This window comes from Apodemus sylvaticus, chromosome 2 (genome assembly GCF_947179515.1).
Source record: "Apodemus sylvaticus chromosome 2, mApoSyl1.1, whole genome shotgun sequence".
NCBI classification, from domain to species: Eukaryota; Metazoa; Chordata; class Mammalia; order Rodentia; family Muridae; genus Apodemus; species Apodemus sylvaticus.
The window spans coordinates 142,803,539-142,822,013 of NC_067473.1; the positions used below are offsets into that span (position 1 = coordinate 142,803,539).

Genomic DNA, 18,475 nt, shown 5'->3' on the forward strand with positions numbered 1-18,475 from the left:
TATTGTGATTAAATAGTGGAAAGTTATGTGGGAATGGTAGAATATTAAAATAGGTGATAGCACATTGAAACTTAGTTAGTACACCATAGATTACCAATGGTGCTCTATGGAGCTTTGTGATTTGGGAGTTAATCATTATGAGAGAAATTAGCCATTGTAATAGGGGATAGTATATGGAACCATTATTATGATACAGGAGAACATTGTTAAGCTGTGATGGAACAACACATCATGATTATTGTTGTTGTTAATGATTAATTATTAATGATGTGTTGATCATTGTGGTCGAAGAGTGGACCATTGTGAGAGGGGAAAGGATAATGTCCAATTATTGTGGAATGGTGGAAAATTTTAATGGGGCACTCAATCATTGTGATGGAAAAGTGAATCATTGTGATAGAGCAGTGATCCATGTAATAAGCAGTAGAACAGTGGGCCATAGTTAAAAGACAATGGACAATTGTGATAAGGATAGAACAGTGAACAATTGTGATAGGTGTGTGGCCCATTATGATAGGACAGAGCTCCACTGAGATTGGACAGTGAAACAGTTCGAAAGGACAGTGAATCATTGTGATTGAATAGTGGACCAATGTAATAGATTAGATCATTTTATCTGAGCAGTGGATCACTCTGAACAATGAATCATTGTGAAGGAACATTGGCCCATTGTGATGGGAGAATGGTTCAAAGTTATTCTACTATGGACCACTTTGGTGTGACAGTAAATTAATGTGAGAAAGAATGAGAGAATTGGAGTGCAGCAGTGGCTGGTCCAACTGAAGGGCCATCAGCAGTGGAACCAAGGTGACACAGGGTCCAGTTAGGCCCTGTGCCCACGACAACTGACCTTCGCTGACCAGCCGGGCGGCAAGCAGCTGCGGTTGTGCAGCGCCTTTCTCTGCACTGAAGCCACTTCAGAACTCGGCCTCAGGCCAGGAGAGGCTCATCTCCATCTTGGTTTCAGAGTCCAGAGACATCGGACAGACTGAGGTACATAAACATAATCCGAGGCCAACACCGCGGGGGTCTGAGCCTGACAGGCATTGGCCTGCACCCAGGCCCTGGGATATTCGGGGGGCCATCGGGGTGCCAACCCAGCCAGGAGGTTTTTTGCCCAGGCCTGCGCACGTGCCGCCATTTTGCCTGCAGGACGACAGAGAGCTCGGGTGAGCAGAGCCATAACAGGCATAGCCTGAGGCTAACAAAGCAGGGGTCTAGGCCCCAAAAGGCACAGGACTGACCCCAAGAACTGGGCAGCTTGGTGGGCCATCTGTGTGTCAACCCGCCCAGGAGGTTGTTAGCACAGCAGACTCTCCCAGCGCTTTCGGGGAGCGTGAGCACACACGCCCGCCATCCAGGTCACCTGGCAGACCCAATTAACAGTCATAGCCCTAGGGGAACTTTCCTCAGACCTTGGCCTCCCAGCCTTTTGCCTGGAAACAGGGCCTGGGCGGCCAGGCTAACCTTGTGTGCGCCCGCCCGGTTGGGGGATCGGCTGCCCAGCAGAGTGACGGGACACAGGGGAGGTCACATGAGCATACACCGTCGGCGCTCCCTGGGGGTGCACACGGGCTCCATCTGGTCCACAGACACAATCTGGGGCAAGGCCTCAGGCAGAAGCCCTCAGCTCAACTCTCTCCGCTTCCGGATCCAGATCAGCCTGGGCGGCCACACCACATCTTCAGGTCCTGCAAGAGGCTAGCAGTGCTTCTGGGCAGCCAGCTGGGAGAAGTCGGTGTGCCCCAGTGAATCCAGCGGGCCCCAGCGGGAGCCTTTGGGTGCCTGCTTCGGGATCTGAACAGCCTGAGCAGCAGCACCCTGTCTACAGGTAGTGCAGGGGGTAAGCTGTGCACCAGAGGCCACCTGGGAAGGGGCAGATTGCACTGGTGAGTCCAGCACTGACAAGACCAAGTAACACCAGTGAGAACTAGATGGCAAAAGGCAAACGCAGGAACGTCACTAACAGAAATCAAGGCAATATGGCAACATCTGAACCCAATTCTCCCCTACCAGCATGTCCTGGATACCCCATCACACCAGTAAAACAAGATTTGGATTTAAAATCACTGGTCATGATGCTGGTACAGGAACACATGAAGGACATACTTAAAGAAATTCAGGAGAAAATGGATCAAAAGTTAGAAGCCCTAGCAAGGGAAACACAAAAATCATTGAAAGAAATCCAAGAGAATACAAAAGCCAACAAGGAGAAAACGCAAAAAACACTTAAAGAAATACAGGAGAACTTTGGTCAACAGGCTGAGGTCATGAAAGAGGAAACACAAAAATCTCTTAAAGAATTACAGGAAAGCACAAACAAGCAAGTGAAGGAGCTAAGCAAAACCATCCAGGATCTAAAATCAGAAGTAGAAACAACTAAGAAAACTCAAAGGGAGACAACTTTGGAGATAGAAAGCCTTGGGAAGAAATCAGGGGACAGAGATGCAAATATCAACAACAGAATACAAGAGATAGAAGAATCTCAGATGCTGAAGATTCCATAGAAACCATGGACTCAACAGTTAAAGAAAATGCAAAATGCAAAAAGCTTGTAACCCAAAATATCCAGGAAATCCAGGACACAATGAGAAGACCAAACCTAAGGATTATAGGCATAGATGAGAGTGAAGATTTACAACTTAAAGGGCCAGCAAATATCTTCAATAAAATTATGGAAGAAAACTTCCCTAACCTAAAGAGAGAGATACCCATGAATATACAAGAAGCCTACAGAACTCCAAACAGACTGGACCAGAACAGAAATACTTCCTGTCACATAATAATCAAAATGCCAAATGTTCTAAACAAAGAAAGAATATTAAAGGCAGTAAGAGAAAAAGGCCAAGTAACATATAAAGGAATACCTATCAGAATCACAGCAGACTTTTCACCTGAGACTATGAAGGCTACAAGGTCCTGGGCAGATCTCATGCAGACTCTAAGAGAACACAAATGCCAACCAAAACTACTATATCCAGCAAAACTCTCAATCACCATAGATGGAGAAACTAAGATATTTCATGACAAAACCAAGTTTACCCAATATCTATCCACAAACCCAGCCCTACAAAGGATAATAGGAGGACAACACCAATACAAGGAGGGAAACTTCACCCTGGAAAAAGCAAGATAGTAACCTTTCATCAAACCCAAAAGAAGTTAAGCAATCAAATTTAAAAAATAACGTCAAAAATGATAGGAAGTAACAATCACTATTCCTTAATATCTCTTAACATCAATGGACTTAATGCCCCAATAAAAAGACACAGACAAACTGACTGGATACATAAACAGGACCCTACATTTTGCTGCTTACAGGAAACACACCTCAGGGTCAAAGACAAACAATACCTTAGAGTAAAAGGCTGGAAGACAATTTAACAAGCAAATGGTCTCAGGAAACAAGCTGGAGTAGCCATTTTAATATCAGATAAAATTGACTTTCAACCAAAAGTCATCAAAAGAGACTCTGAGGGACACTTCTTGCTGGTCAAAGAAAAAATACAACAAGAAGAACTCTCAATCCTGAACATCTATGCTCCAAATGCAAGGGCACCCTCTTTCGTAAAAGAAACCTTATTAAAACTCAAAGCACACATTGCACCTAACACAATAATTGTGGGTGACTTGAACACTGCACTTTCCTCAATGGACCGATCAGGAAAACAGAAACTAAACAGGGACACAATGAAACTAATTGAAGCTTTGGACCAATTAGATTTAACAGATATATATAGAACATTCTATCCTAAAACAAAAGAATATACCTTTTTCTCAGCACCTCATGGTACCTTCTCCAAAATCGAAATTAAAGACTTTTTAGAACACAATGAAAATGAAAACACAACATACCCAAATCTATGGGACACAATGAAAGCAGTGCTAAGAGGAAAACTCATAGCCCTGAGTGCCTCCAAAAAGAAAATGGAGAGAGCATACATTACCAGCTTAATGACACACCTGAAAGCCCTGGAACAAAAAGAAGCTATTTAACCCAGGAGGAGTAGAAGGCAGGAAATCATCAAACTCAGGGCCGAAATCAATCAAGTAGAAACAAAGAGAACCATACAAAAAAATCAACAAAACCAGGAGCTGGTTCTTTGAGAAAATCAACAAGATAGATAAACCCTTAGCCAGACTGACCAAAGGGCACAGAGAAAGTATCCAAATTAACAAACTTAGAAATGAAAAGGGAGATATAACAACAGAAACTGAGGAAATCCAAAAAATCATCAGATCCTACTACAAGAGCCTGTACTCAACACAACTGGAGAATCTGGAGGAAATGGACAATTTCCTTGAGAGATACCAAATACCAAAATTAAATCAGGACCAACTAGACCATCTAAACAGTCCCATAATGCCTAAAGAAATAAAAGGAGTCATAGAAATTCTGCCAACCAAAAAAGCACAAGACCAGATGGTTTCAGTGCAGAATTCTATCAGACCTTCAAAGAAGAGTTAACACCAATACTCTTCAAACTATTCCACAAAATAGAAACAGAAGGAACACTACCCAATTCCTTCTACCAAGCCACAATTACGCTGATACCAAAGCCACACAAAGATCCAACAAAGAAAGAGAACTTCAGACCAATTTCCCTTATGAACATCGATGCAAACAAAAATACTCAATAAAATTCTTGCCAACCGAATCCAAGAACACATCAAAACGATCATCCACCATGATCAAGTAGGCTTTATCCCGGGAATGCAGGGTTTAATCAATATACGGAAATCCATCAATACTATCCACTACATAAACAAACTCAAAGAACAAAACCACATGGTCATTTCATTGGATGCTGAAAAAGCATTTGACAAAATTCAGCATCCTTTCATGCTTAAAGTCTTGGAGAGAACAGGAATTCAAGGCCCATACCTAAACCTAGTAAAAGCAATATACAGCAAACCGGTAGCCAGCATCAAACTAAATGGAGAGAAACTTGAAGCAATCCCACTGAAATCAGGGACCAGACAAGGCTGCCCCCTTTCTCCTTATCTTTTCAATATTGTACTTGAGGTACTAGCTCGGGCAATTCGACAACATAAGGAGGTCAAAGGGATACAAATTGGAAAGGAAGAAGTCAATCTATCATTATTTGCAGACGACATGATAGTCTACCTAAGTGACCTAAAAAACTCCACTAGAGAGCTCCTACAGCTGATAAACAACTTCAGCAAAGCGGCATGTTATAAAATCAACTCAAGCAAATCAGTGGACTTCCTATACTCAAAGGATAAGCAGGCTGAGAAAGAAATTAGGGAAATGACCCCCTTCACAATAGCCACAAACAGTATAAAGTATCTTGGGGTGACTCTTACCAAACATGTGAAAGATCTGTATGACAAGAACTTCAAGACTCTGAAGAAGGAAATGGCAGAAGACCTCAAAAAATGGGAAAACCTCCCATGCTCATGGATCGGTAGAATCAATGTAGTTAAAATGGCCATTTTGCCAAAAGCAATATACAGATTCAATGCAATACCCATCAAAATCCCAACTCAATTCTTCACAGAGTTAGAAAGAGCAATTATCAAATTCATCTGGAACAACAAAAAACCCAGGATAGCTAAAACTATTCTCAGCAACAAAAGAAAATCTGGGGGAATCAGTATCCCTGACCTCAAGCAATACTACAGAGCAATAGTGTTAAAAACTGCATGGTATTGGTACAGTGACAGGCAGGAAGATCATTGGAACAGGATTGAAGATCCAGAAATGAACCCACACACCTATGGCCACTTGATCCTCGACAAAGAGGTTGAAAACATCCAATGGAAAAAAGATAGCCTTTTCAACAAATGGTGCTGGTTCAACTGGAGGTCAGCATGCAGAAAAATGCGAATTGATCCATCCTTGTCTCCTTGTACTAAGCTCAAATCCAAATGGATCAAGGACCTCCACATAAAGCCAGACACTCTGAAGCTAATAGAAAAGAAACTGGGGAAGACCCCTGAGCACATCGGTACAGGGAGAAAGTTTCTGAACAGAACACCAATAGCGTATGCTCTAAGAGCAAGAATTGACAAATGGGACCTCATAAAATTACAAAGTTTCTGTAAGGCAAAGGACACCATCAAGAGGACAGATCGGCAACCAACAAATTGGGAAAAGATCTTCACCAATCCTACATCAGATAGAGGGCTAATATCCAATATATATAAAGAACTCAAGAAGTTAGACTCCAGAAAACCGAACAACCCTATTAAAAAATGGGGTACAGAGTTAAACAAAGAATTCTCACCTGAAGAACTTCGGATGGCAGAGAAGCATCTTAAAAAATGCTCAACTTCATTAGTCATTAGGGAAATGCAAATCAAAACAACCCTAAGATTTCATCTTACACCAGTCAGAATGGCTAAGATTAAAAATTTAGGAGACAGCAGGTGTTGGAGAGGGTGTGGAGAAAGAGGAACACTCCTCCACTGCTGGTGGGGTTGCAAATTGGTACAACCACTCTGGAAATCAGTCTGGCGGTTCCTCCGAAAACTGGGCACCTCACTTCCAGAAGATCCTGCTATACCACTCCTGGGCATATACCCAGAGGATTCCCCACCATGTAATAAGGATACATGCTCTACTATGTTCATAGCAGCCCTATTTATAATTGCCAGATGCTGGAAAGAACCCAGGTATCCCTCAACAGAAGAGTGGATGCAAAAAATGTGGTATATCTACACAATGGAGTACTATTCAGCCATTAGAAACAATGAATTCATGAAATTCTTAGGCAAATGGATGGAGCTAGAGAACATCATACTAAGTGAGGTAACCCAGACTCAAAAGGTATGCACTCAAATGGTATGCACTCACTAATAAGTGGTTATTAACCTAGAAAACTGGAATACCCAAAACATAATCCACACATCAAATGAGGTACAAGAAGAATGGAGGAGTGGCCCCTGGTTCTGGAAAGACTCAGTGAAACAGTATTCGGCAAAACCAGAATGGGGAAGTGGGAAAGGGTGGGTGGGAGGGCAGGGGAAGAGAAGGGGGCTTACGGGACTTTCGGGGAGTGGGGGGGCTAGAAAAGGGGAAATCATTTGAAATGTAAATAAATTATATCGAATAAAAAAAAAAGAATGAGAGAATTGCCCACTGCAATGTGGAAGATTGTTATGGGGACATGAATCTTTCTTATGTGAAAACTATTGAGATAGGACAGTTGGCCATTGTTAGGGATAGTATAATATCAAATTATAATAAAATAGCGGATCTTTGCGATAGAACAGTAAAATATTGATGATGGGAAATTTAATCATTCTGATAGGACAATGGTCTATTTTAGAATAAGGAATAGGAAAGTGGTCAATTGTGATGTTAAAATGGTCTGTTGTAGTTGGAAACTATACCCTTATGATAGGTCATTAAATTATTGTGATGAGATGGAGGGATGGAGTGATCAGAGAGTGAATCATTGTTATAGGAGAGTAAAATGTTTAGATGGTGCACTCAAGCATTGTTATTGGACAGTGAACCTTGTGATGGGATTGTGATCCATTGTTTCAGAACAGTGTATCATTGTGATCATAAATTGTACACATGGATGGTATAGCACTTAGATAGAGGGAATAAGTATAGTGGATCATTATGAGGGGATATTGAATTATTATGATAGGGCAGAAGTGTATTGTGAGAGGATAGTGGGAAGTTTTGTTGAAACAGAAGATCATCGTTATAGGGATAGGACATTGGGCCATTATTACTGGATTTTGGTGCATTGTGATGGGGTAGTGAATTATTGTGATGGAACAATGGACTACTGTGATAACGGATAAGATATAGGGCTGTTATTATGAAATGTTGGATCATAATGTTGAGTGAATCATTTTTGTGGGAGAGTGGATAATTGTATTTGCACAGTGAGCTATTATTATGGGACTGAAACATTTTGATGAAAACATTAATCATTTTGATGAAAGGAGGGGATCATTGTGATAGGACAATGGATCTTTGAGGGAAATGTGTGTCATTGTGTTAGGAGAGTGAACCACTGTCATGTCACAGTGGACTATTGTGATGTGACTATGAACCATTTTGGAAGGTATATGACAATTACCACTGTGATATAACAGTGGAATATTGTAATGAGCCAGTCAATCACTGTTATTGGACCCATTTTTATAGGAAAGTAGTCACCCATTTTTATAGGAAAGTAGTCCACTATTATTGGATAGTATATCTTTTTCATAAGTGATGTGATATTGGAATATCATAAATAGACAAGTGACCATAGTATTAGGAGTGGGCCATTGGGATGAGAGAATGAATAAACATATGGACTCCTGTGATATGACATTAATCGTGGTTATGGGACAATTGATATTTGTGGTGAGAGAGTTGACTATTTTATGGAGCAGCGAATCATTGTGATGTAAAAAGAATAATACATTATGATGACTCAGTGATGGAATCTTTGATGGAATCATGCTGTATTCTAAGAGTATAGTCAAGTACTCTAAGAATAGATATTATTTTGTGATGGTACAGAGCATCATTTTAATGTGATATTTGTTGTGATAGGAAAGACAATTGTAATATTATTGTGGAAGGCTATGTTTAGACAGAAGGAATCATCCAGAGAGAGTGGAACATTTTATTGGGATAATAAATTCTCATAATGTGAGAATAGATCACTGTAATTAGGTACAGTGGAACATTCAGGGAGTAGTTTGACATTGCAATGGGACTGTGACTACTTATGATGGAACAAGAGAATATTTGATTATATTTTGGCTCCTCACAATGGGACAGAGTATCATTGTGGTGAGACAGTGAACCACTGTGATTGGAGGATGGGTCATTTTTATATGAGATATAACCACTGTGATTGTGTAGTTGTCCATTAAAATGTGAAATAGTGTGATACTGTCATAAAATACTATAACAGGACCATTTTGATGGGAGATAAAACATTGTGATGCTATAGTAGAACATTGTGATGGTATTGTAAAGTATTGAAATGTGAGAGACAATCACTGTACTGGCACAGTGGATTATTGTTATATAATAGAGGACCATTACAATATGGAATGGGGCTACTGCGACAGTTCATCAGGGAACTATAAGTGGATATTGGATCATTGTGATGGCCCAGTGGGATATTGTAATGAGACAGTGAACTATTATAATGGAACAGAAAAACAATATATTAGAGCAACATTACATAGTGATGCCCTAATAGGGCACTGATAAATATGAGTAGGGCATTGTGACATGTTAGTATACCATTTTAATGAATATATTGTTTTTTATAATATGAATATTAGAAGTCTTCCTCATTTCAGAGTCTTTAATTTCTCTTGGGATTGTGTTAGTTTTCATTACAGAAATATTTCATATTTTGCAAGGTTCAAGTTACTTTTCAGCAACTGTGATAGAGACTGATTCCTGGATTGGTTTTTATTGATATATAATTACTTGTGGCTTTTTAATTTTGATTTGGTATTCTGACACTATGCTGACAGCATTCATTTGTTCCAAAAGTTTTCTGGTAAAGTCTTCAGATTCTTTCATGTAGAGTTTTATAATATCCATAAATTCTTATACCTTGACATCTTCCCTTACTATATGAATTATTTTATTCATTTCTTCTGTCTCATTACACTATAACTAAAAGTACATAGTTGAACAAGAGTAGTAAATGTTGTCACCATTTTTGTTTCTGATTTCTGTAGAAATATTTGAGCGTTAAGATATATGGAAGAACAGGGGGACAGAAGAGGGCTTATGGGACTTGCAGGGAGTGGGGACCCAGAAAAGGGGAAATCATTTGAAATGTAAATAAAAAATATATCAATAAAAAAGTGACGATAAAAAACAAAAAAAAAGATATTTGCTATAATGTTGACTACAGAAATGTTACATATAGTCTTTTTGTGTTCAGCTATATTCCTTTGTTTCTCAATTTCTTCAGGACTTTTATCATCAAAGAATGGTACACTGAATCAAAATGCTATTTCAGCATCTATGGAAATCTTGTGATCTCTGTTCTTATGTCCACTTACATAATGCATTACACTTATCAATTTGTGTATGATGAACTACCCCAGCATCTGTGGAAAGAAGCCAAATTGATTCATTTTTTATATGTTTCTTTGTTTATAAGAGTTTTACTGAGAATTTTTGCATCTATCATTATCAGAAAGGTTGCCCTATGGTTTCTTATCTTTACTCACATTTTATCTGGTTTTGGCATCATCTAGTGCTGAACTTTTAACATGAATTTGGTAGTGTTCCTTCATTTCCTATTGTTTGGAACAGTTTGGAACAGCATTGGTGTTAGCCCTTCAGAGTTCTGATAAAATTTACAGTCCATGTACACTTTCACCTAGGAGATCCTTATAAAATTATTATTTCAAGCTTAGGGATTAATACAGAATACCATAACCTATTTTTTTTTCTTGCTTTACTTTTGGTAGGTTAGAAATTTTCAAGAAATTCCTCATTTTTCTCTTCTTTTTAAAATATATTTTATTGGTTATTTAATTTATTTACATTTCTTTTTTCATATTTTATTGAATATATTCTTCATTTATATTTCAAATATTATACCCTTTCCTGGTTTCCCCCTCCAAGAAAATCCCAACCCATCCTCCCACCCCCTGCCTCCAAGAATATGCCCCTCCACCCAACCCCTCCCACCTACCCTCCACTCAATTTCCCCATGTTGGAGCATCTGTCGAGCCTTCATAGGACAAAGGACCTCTCCTCCCACTGATGCCCAACAAGGAATTCCTCTGCCACACTTTTCTCTGGGATTATGTATGCCCCTTGGTTGATGGCTTAGTCCCTGGGAGCCCTGAGCATATTGTTGGCCAACATCTTCATTCTTCCCATGATGCTGCAAACCCCTTCAGCTCCTCCAGTCCTCCCTCCAACTCTTCCATTGGGGAGCCCATGCTCAGTCCAATGGTTGGATGCTAGCATCTGCCTCTATATCTTTAAGGCTCTGGCAGGGCTCCTCCAGAGACAATTATAACAGGCTCCTTTCAGCATGCACTTCTTATAATCCATATAGTGTCCTGGTTTGGTGACTGTTTATAGGATGAATCATATAAGTAGGAACAGTCTCTGGGTATCCTTTCCTTCAGTTTCTACTTGATAGTTTGTGACCAGAATTGCTCCTGTGAGTATTTTGTTCCCTTTCTCAGAAAAGCGAAAGCACCCCCTTTGGTCTTCTTCCTTCTTGAACTTCCTGTGATCTCTGAATTGTAACTTGCTTATTTTGATCTTTTGGGCTAATATCTACTTATCAGCGAGTTCATTCCATGTATGTAATTTTGTGATTGGGTTATTTAACTCAGGATATTTTCTAGTTCCACCCATTTGCTTAGGAATTTCATGAATTCATTGTTTTTAATAGCTGAATAATATTCCATTGTGTACATATACCACATTTTCTGTATCTGTTCCTGTATTGAAGGACATCTGTGTTCTTTCCAGCTTCTGGCTATTATAAATAAGGCTGCTATGAACATAGTGGGGCATGTGTCCTCATTACATGTTGGAGAGTCTTCTTGGTAAATGCCCAGGAGTGGTATAGCTGGGTCCTTAGGTAGTAATATGTTTAATTTTCTGAGGAACCACCAAACTGATTTCCAGAATGGATTTACCAGCTTGCAGTCCCACCAGCAATGGAGAAGTGTGACTCTTTCTGAACATCCTTTCCAGCATCTGCAGTGCCATGAGATTTTAATCTTAGCCATTCTGACTGGCATGAGGCAGAATTTCACGGTTGTTTTGATTTGCATTTCCCTGATAACTAAAGATGCTGAACATTTCGTTAAGTGCTTCACAGCCTTTACAGTTTCCACAGTTCAGAATTTTCTGTTTAGCTCTGTACCCCATTTTTAATAGGGTTATTGAACTCTCTAGAGTCTTAACTTCTTGAGTTCATTGTATATACTGGATATGAGCCCTCTATTGGATATAGGATTGGTAAAGTTCTTTTCCCAACCTGTTGGTTGCTGTTTTGTCCTATTGACAGCGTCCTTTGCCTTACAGAAGCTTTGCAATTTTATGAAGTCCCATTTGTTGATTCTTGTTCTCAGAGCATAAGCCATTGCTGTTCTATTCAAGAAATTTTCCCCTGTGCCCATGTGTTCAAGACTCTTCCCCACTTTCTCCTCTATCAGCTTCAGAGTATCTGGTTTTATGTGAAGGTCCTTGATCCACTTGGACTTGGGCTTTGTACAAGGAGATAAGAATGGGTTGATTTGCATTTTTCTACATGTTGATCTCTAGTTGATCCATCACCATTTGTTAAAATGCTGTCTTTTTTCTACTGGATGTTTTTAGCTCCTTTTTCAAATATCAAGTGACTATATGTGTGTGGGTTCATTTTTGGGTCTTCAATTCTATTCCATTGATCTTCCTGCGTGTCTCTGTACTAATACGATACAGTTTTTATTACTATCACTCTGTAGTAGAGCTTGAGGTCAGGTATGATGATTCCCCCAAAAGATCTTTTGTTGTGGAGAATAGTTTTCAATATCCTGGGTTTTTTGTTATTCTAAATGAATTTATAGATTTCTCTTTCTAGCTCTATGAAGAATTGATTTGGAATTTTGATGGGGATTGCATTGAATCTATAGATTGCTTTTGGCAAGATGGTCATTTTTACTATATTAATCCTGCCAGTCAATGAACATGGGAGATCTTTCCATCTTCTGATTCTTTCTTCAGAGGCTTGAAGATCTTGTCACACTGGTCAGTTCACTTGCTTGCTTAGAGTTACACTAAGCTATGTAATATTATTTGTGACTATTGTAAAGGGTGTCATTTCCCTAATTTCTTTCTCATCTTGTTTATCCTTTGAGTAGAGGAGGCTACTGATTTGTTTGTACTAATTTTATATCCAGCAACTTTGCGGAAATTTTTTATTAGCTTTCAGAGGTCTCTGGTGGAATTTTTGGGGTCACTTAAGTATACAATCACAACATCTGCAAATAGTGATATTTTGAATTCTTCCTTTCCAATTTGTATAACTGATCTCTTTTTGTTGTATAATTACTCTGTGTAGGAATTCAAATACTATATGAATAGATTGTGAGAGAGTAGGCAGCCTGTCTGGTCCCTGATTTTAGTGGGATTGCTTCAAGTTTCTGTCAATTTAGTGTGATGTTGGCTACTGGTTTGCTGTATATTGCTTTCACTATGTTTAGGTATGGGCCTTGAATTCCTGATCTCTCCAAGACTTTTACCATGAAGGGATGCTAAATTTTGTTAAATAATTTTCAGCATCCAATGAAATGACCATGCATTTTTTCTTTGAGTTTGTTTATGTAGTGAATTACATTGATGCATTTCTGTATATTAAACCATTGTTGCATCCCTGGAGTAAGCCTCCTTGATCGTGTTGAATTATCATATTGATGCATTCTTGGATTTGGCTGGCCACAATTTTGTTGAGTATTTTTGCATCAGTGTTCATAAGGGAAACTGAATTGAAGTTCTCTTTCCTTGTTTGGTCTTTGGTTTAGGTATAAATGTTATTGTGGCTTCATTGGGTAGTGTCCCTTGTGTTTCTATTTTGTGGAATAGTTTGAAGAGTATAGGTATTAGGACTTTTTTGAAGATCTGGTAGAATTCCTCAATAACCCATCTGGTCCTTGGCTTTTTTTGGTTGGGAGACTATTAACAACTGCTTCTATTTCCTCAGGACTTATGGAACTATTTAGATGGTTTATCTGATCCAGTTTTAATGTTGGCGCCAGGTATGTGTCTAGAAAATTGTGCATTTCATCCAGATATTCCAATTTTGTTGAGTATAAGCTCTTGTAGTAGGATCAGATGATTTTTTGAATTTCCACAGTTTCTGTTGTTATGTCTCCCTTTTCATTTCTGATTTTATTAATCTGGGTAGTACCTCTGTGCCCTCTGGTTACATTGGTTAAGGGTTTATCTATCTTGTTGATTTTCTCAAAGAACCAGATCCTGGTTTTAATTCTTTGTATAGTTCTTTTCATTTCTATTTGGTTGATTTTGACCCTGAGTTTGATTATTTCCTGCCATCTGCTTTTTTTTTTTTTTAAGTGCATTTACTTCTTTTTGTTTTCGAGCTTTCAAGTGTCAAGCTGAAAGGTCAAGCTGCTAATGTAAGCTCTTTCCATTTTCTTTTTTGGAGGCCCTTAGAGCTATGACTTTTCCTCTTAGCACTGCTTTCATTTTGTCCCATAAGTTTTGGTATGATCTGTCCTCATTTTCATTAAATTCTAAAAAGTATTTAATTCCTTTCTTTATGTCTTCCTTGACCAAGCTATCATTGAGTAGAGCATTGTTCAGTGTTCATGTGTATGTGTGTTTTCTGTTGCTTTGTTTGAACTTAAGACCAGCCTTAGGCCATGGTGATCTGATAGGGTTCATGGAATTATTTCAATATTCCTATATCTGTTGAGGCCTATTTTATGACCAATTATATGGTCAATTTTGGAGAAGGTACCATGACGTGCTGAGAAGAAGGAATATTCTATAAATATCTGTTAGATTCATTTGGTCCAAAACTTCAGTTATTTTCACTGTGTCTCTGTTTAGTTTCTGTTTCCATGATTTGTCTATTGCTCAGAGTGGGGTGTTGAAGTCTCCCACTATTATTGTGTGGGGTACAATGTGTGCTTTGAGCTTTAGTAAAGTTTCTTTTATGGTTGTGGGTGCCCTAGCATTGGAGCATAGATGTTTAGAATTGAGAGTTCATTTTGGTAGATTTTTATTTGACCAGTATGAAATGTTCTTCCTTATTTTTTTTGACAACATCTGGTTGAAAGTCGATTTATTATTGTTAGGGTATCCAGGATTTGCTGTTGTGGGAGAACTGGATTCAGATGGTGCCATGTTGTCTTGGTTTCTGTTGGTAATGTTCTTGCATTTGCCTTCTGCTATCTGGTTATCTCTGGTGTTAGCTGGTCTTGCTGTCTCTGATTGTGGCTTATCTGTCCTGCAAGCATGTGTATCTATTCTACTATGATTCCTGTTCTCTCTGTGCACACAGGGTTGTAGGCACTCCTGGGAGAGCAGCTCTCCTGTGGTTATGTTTGAGTATGTAGCTCTGTGGCCAAGAATCAGCTCTGTGCTCTCAGGTCTCTCCACAGACCTGGGAGGTTATCCATCTCCCTCCTCCACTGGGATATGGTGCACTGTGGCAGAAGATTGTCCCCAGACAAGACAGAATCCACAAGGCTCCTGCCTGAGAGTTGTACACAGGTTCCTCTGAGCCTTAGATGTATTCTTACCTTTGCTCCCAGGTCTCTCCATACTCCTACAGAGGGACCAAATGCCCTGAATGCAGCAGGTTCTTTAGGATGTATCAGGATATGGTGTCTTCACTGTGACAGACCCAGTAAGAATCTGTCCCAGCAGAGAGGATAGACTGAGGAAGGGGTGGAAGGAACAGAAGGGGAGTGGTATTTGGGAGGGCAGAGGTTTGGTGGTTGCTGTGTAGGAAGTCCCACAGGATACCCAGCAGCAGTTCTGGGACTCCAGAGGTAGGAGAGTGTTCTTACCAAATGCCCTGAGTGAAGCTGGTTCTCTAGGAAGTATCAGGAGATGGTGTTTTCACTGTGGAAGACCTGGCAAGTGTCTACCCCAGCAGAAAGGACAGGTGGTGGCAGAAGGGGCAGAAGGAATGGATTATTTACATTTCAAATGTAGTCTCCCTTTCCAGTCTCCCCTTCTCAAAACCCAATCACCTCCCCCTCCCCTTTGCCTCTAAGAGGGTGCTCTCACCCATACACCCACTCAGACCTTACCACTCTAATATTCCCCTACGCTGGAGCATCAAGCCTCCATCGGAAAAAGGGCCTCTTCTCATATTGATGCCAGATAGACTGATGTTCAGTCTTCTGATACATATGGAGCTAGAGCCATTATTTTACTTAAGATTTTGTGATATATGTTTTTAATCTTTATTGTTAAAATTTTCTGAATTACTTAAGTATCTGGTTATATGGTACCCATTTCATTTCTACTTTTATTAATTTTGTTAATTTCTTCATTTTATTAATCTTATTTACCCTTTCAAGTAGCAAATACTTTGTTTCATTGTTTCTTCATATTTTTTCAGTTCTATTTTGCAAATTATTGCCATGACCATATTTTTTCAATATATTGTTGTAGTTTTGGCTTGGTTTTCTATGCTCTAAGGTGTATTATTAAGCTTTTTATTTGAGATTTCTTCATGCAGGAACTTAAATCTATGATATTCCATTCTAGGATCTTTTTCATTATATCTTATAGGCTTTGGTATATTGTTTTCATTATTATTCAATTCTAGGATTTTTAAAAGAATTATTTATTTATGTGTGCTATTACACTGTGGTTGTCTTCAGACACACCAGAAATGTGCATTAGATCCCATTATTGATGGTTGTGATTCACCATGTGGTTGCTGGGAATTGAACTTTGCACCTCTGGGAGAGAAGTCAGTGCTCTTAACTGCTGAGCCATCTCTCCAGGCTAATTCTAGGAATTTTTAAGTATTCTTTTTAATGTCATCCATGATCCTCTTTTTACTTAGTAAAGTGTGTTACAGTCTCAAAGAGTTTGTATTTATTTCATTGTAACCCTTACTGTTGTGTTTTTTTATTCCACTGTTCCTAAATATATTCCAAAGAATTGTTTCAGATTTCCTATATTTGCACAAAAATTTGTATTCTAATGTACAATCTATTTTAGAGCAAACAGACTGCTGTGAAGATTAATATGCATGCAGAATGTTTGACACACAGTTTTGGGCTGAAGTATCCTATAAAGACCTTTAAAATCCATTTGATAAACATTGTTATTTATTCAAGATATTTCTCTCTTGATATTTTAACTGGTATGAACTGCTTTTGTCACAGTAAGATAGTCAAGTAATGGCCTGTCCCAACTAGGGTTTGTATTGCTGTGATAAAACAACGTGACCAAAAGCAACTTATGGAGATATATGTCTCAAGGAAAAAAAAAGAGTAGGAACACAAGGTAGGAACCTGGAGACAGGACATTTAACAGAGACTGTGGGGGAAATCTTGCTTACTGACTTGCTCCTCCTCGCTTGCTCAGTTTGATTTCTTAAAGTATCTGAGACCAGACCTATCCAGGGGTGGTATCACTCACAATGAGTTCTGCATGCCTGCATGATTCACTAACCAACAAAATGAACCATAGACTTGTATACAGGCCAGTCTTGCAGATATATTTAGTAACTTAATAATTTTTTAATTATTTATTATACATTTTGCCTCCATGAACACAGTACACACAGTACACACAACACACACACACACACATATACATAAATAAAACTAAAGTAAAATATATTTTTAAGTTATTAAATATATAAATAATACAAAATCCATTAAATTACTTTAAGGTTTATTATAAACTAATATTTTCCTTTTGGAAAAATATAACTGTGCTCTGTTCTTGGTTTTATTTTTTTCTGTAGTCTTTTAATTTCTGAGTTTAAAAATAAATATTTTCAATTAATTAGGAAATTAAAAATATCTTAATGTTTTAGATGAATTTATTTTCTTTTAGTATGTATGAGAGTTTTGTCTTCATGTATGTATGTGTATTATGTATGCTCCAAATGCCCATGGGAGTCCTAAACATAGGTTGGATACCCTGGAACTAGAAGTACTAATGGGGTAAACTGATCTGAATCCTCTGCAAGAGCAGAACGTGTTCTTAACCACTGAGCCATCTCACCATCCCCCAAATTAAGAAAACCTTAATTATTTTGCACACTGATCATCAATAACATGTGTTGATATGATATGTCCCTAGACTGATTTCTTTTATTCACATGCCCCAGAGGCCTGAGTGCTATGTTTATATCCCAAGAAATTTTAAAAATTGAAAATACCTTCAGAAAGATCCAGATCCTGAAAGGGAAGCAAAAACGGTGTATTATGCACAGGCAGGCATGATGCCTCTCCATCTTTGCCTTCATGAACCCCTCCCTACATAGAATAAGCCATGTATATCAACATTAGTATTAGCACCTCTTTTTATTTTAGTGTTGCAGAAACTAAAACCAGAGCTCTTCTCCCCTCTTCTATCCTTCAGCTGAGTGATTGCAGACCTGAACAAAAAACATAGAAACTATTATAAAATTAATTTATTCAGAGTATATGAAATTTAACAGTAGATGAATTACAGTGAAACTTTCCAAGTCTTTACTTTCAGAAACCCGGTATAATGAGTTGTACAAGTTGTATAAGTTGTACAAGCAACTCTGGGTATCACTCTATCAACCCTATCTTCACCCAAAACAGGCATTTAGAGAACATCTACTTTAGTTTGTTTGCTGAGCTATACATTCTAAATCCACAAAGGTAGATGTCAGCAATGAATGAATATTTAAAAATTATGCTGATGGAGTGCAGTAAACAGTGAAATTATGAGAGGGCAGCAACATCCCTCCCCACCCCCACCCCCATTTCTCCCTACTCTTGTGTATCAAGTCTCTGGTGTATTCGGCACATC

The 18,475-nt window shown here is 38.7% G+C and overlaps 1 protein-coding gene across 1 annotated transcript in view; it reads left to right on the forward strand.

Moving 5' to 3' along the window:
• The window catches only part of Grm7 (glutamate metabotropic receptor 7), an 897,218-nt gene that overhangs the window by 540,455 nt on the left and 338,288 nt on the right, over positions 1-18,475 (forward strand). The gene's annotated exons all lie outside the window — the stretch shown is intronic.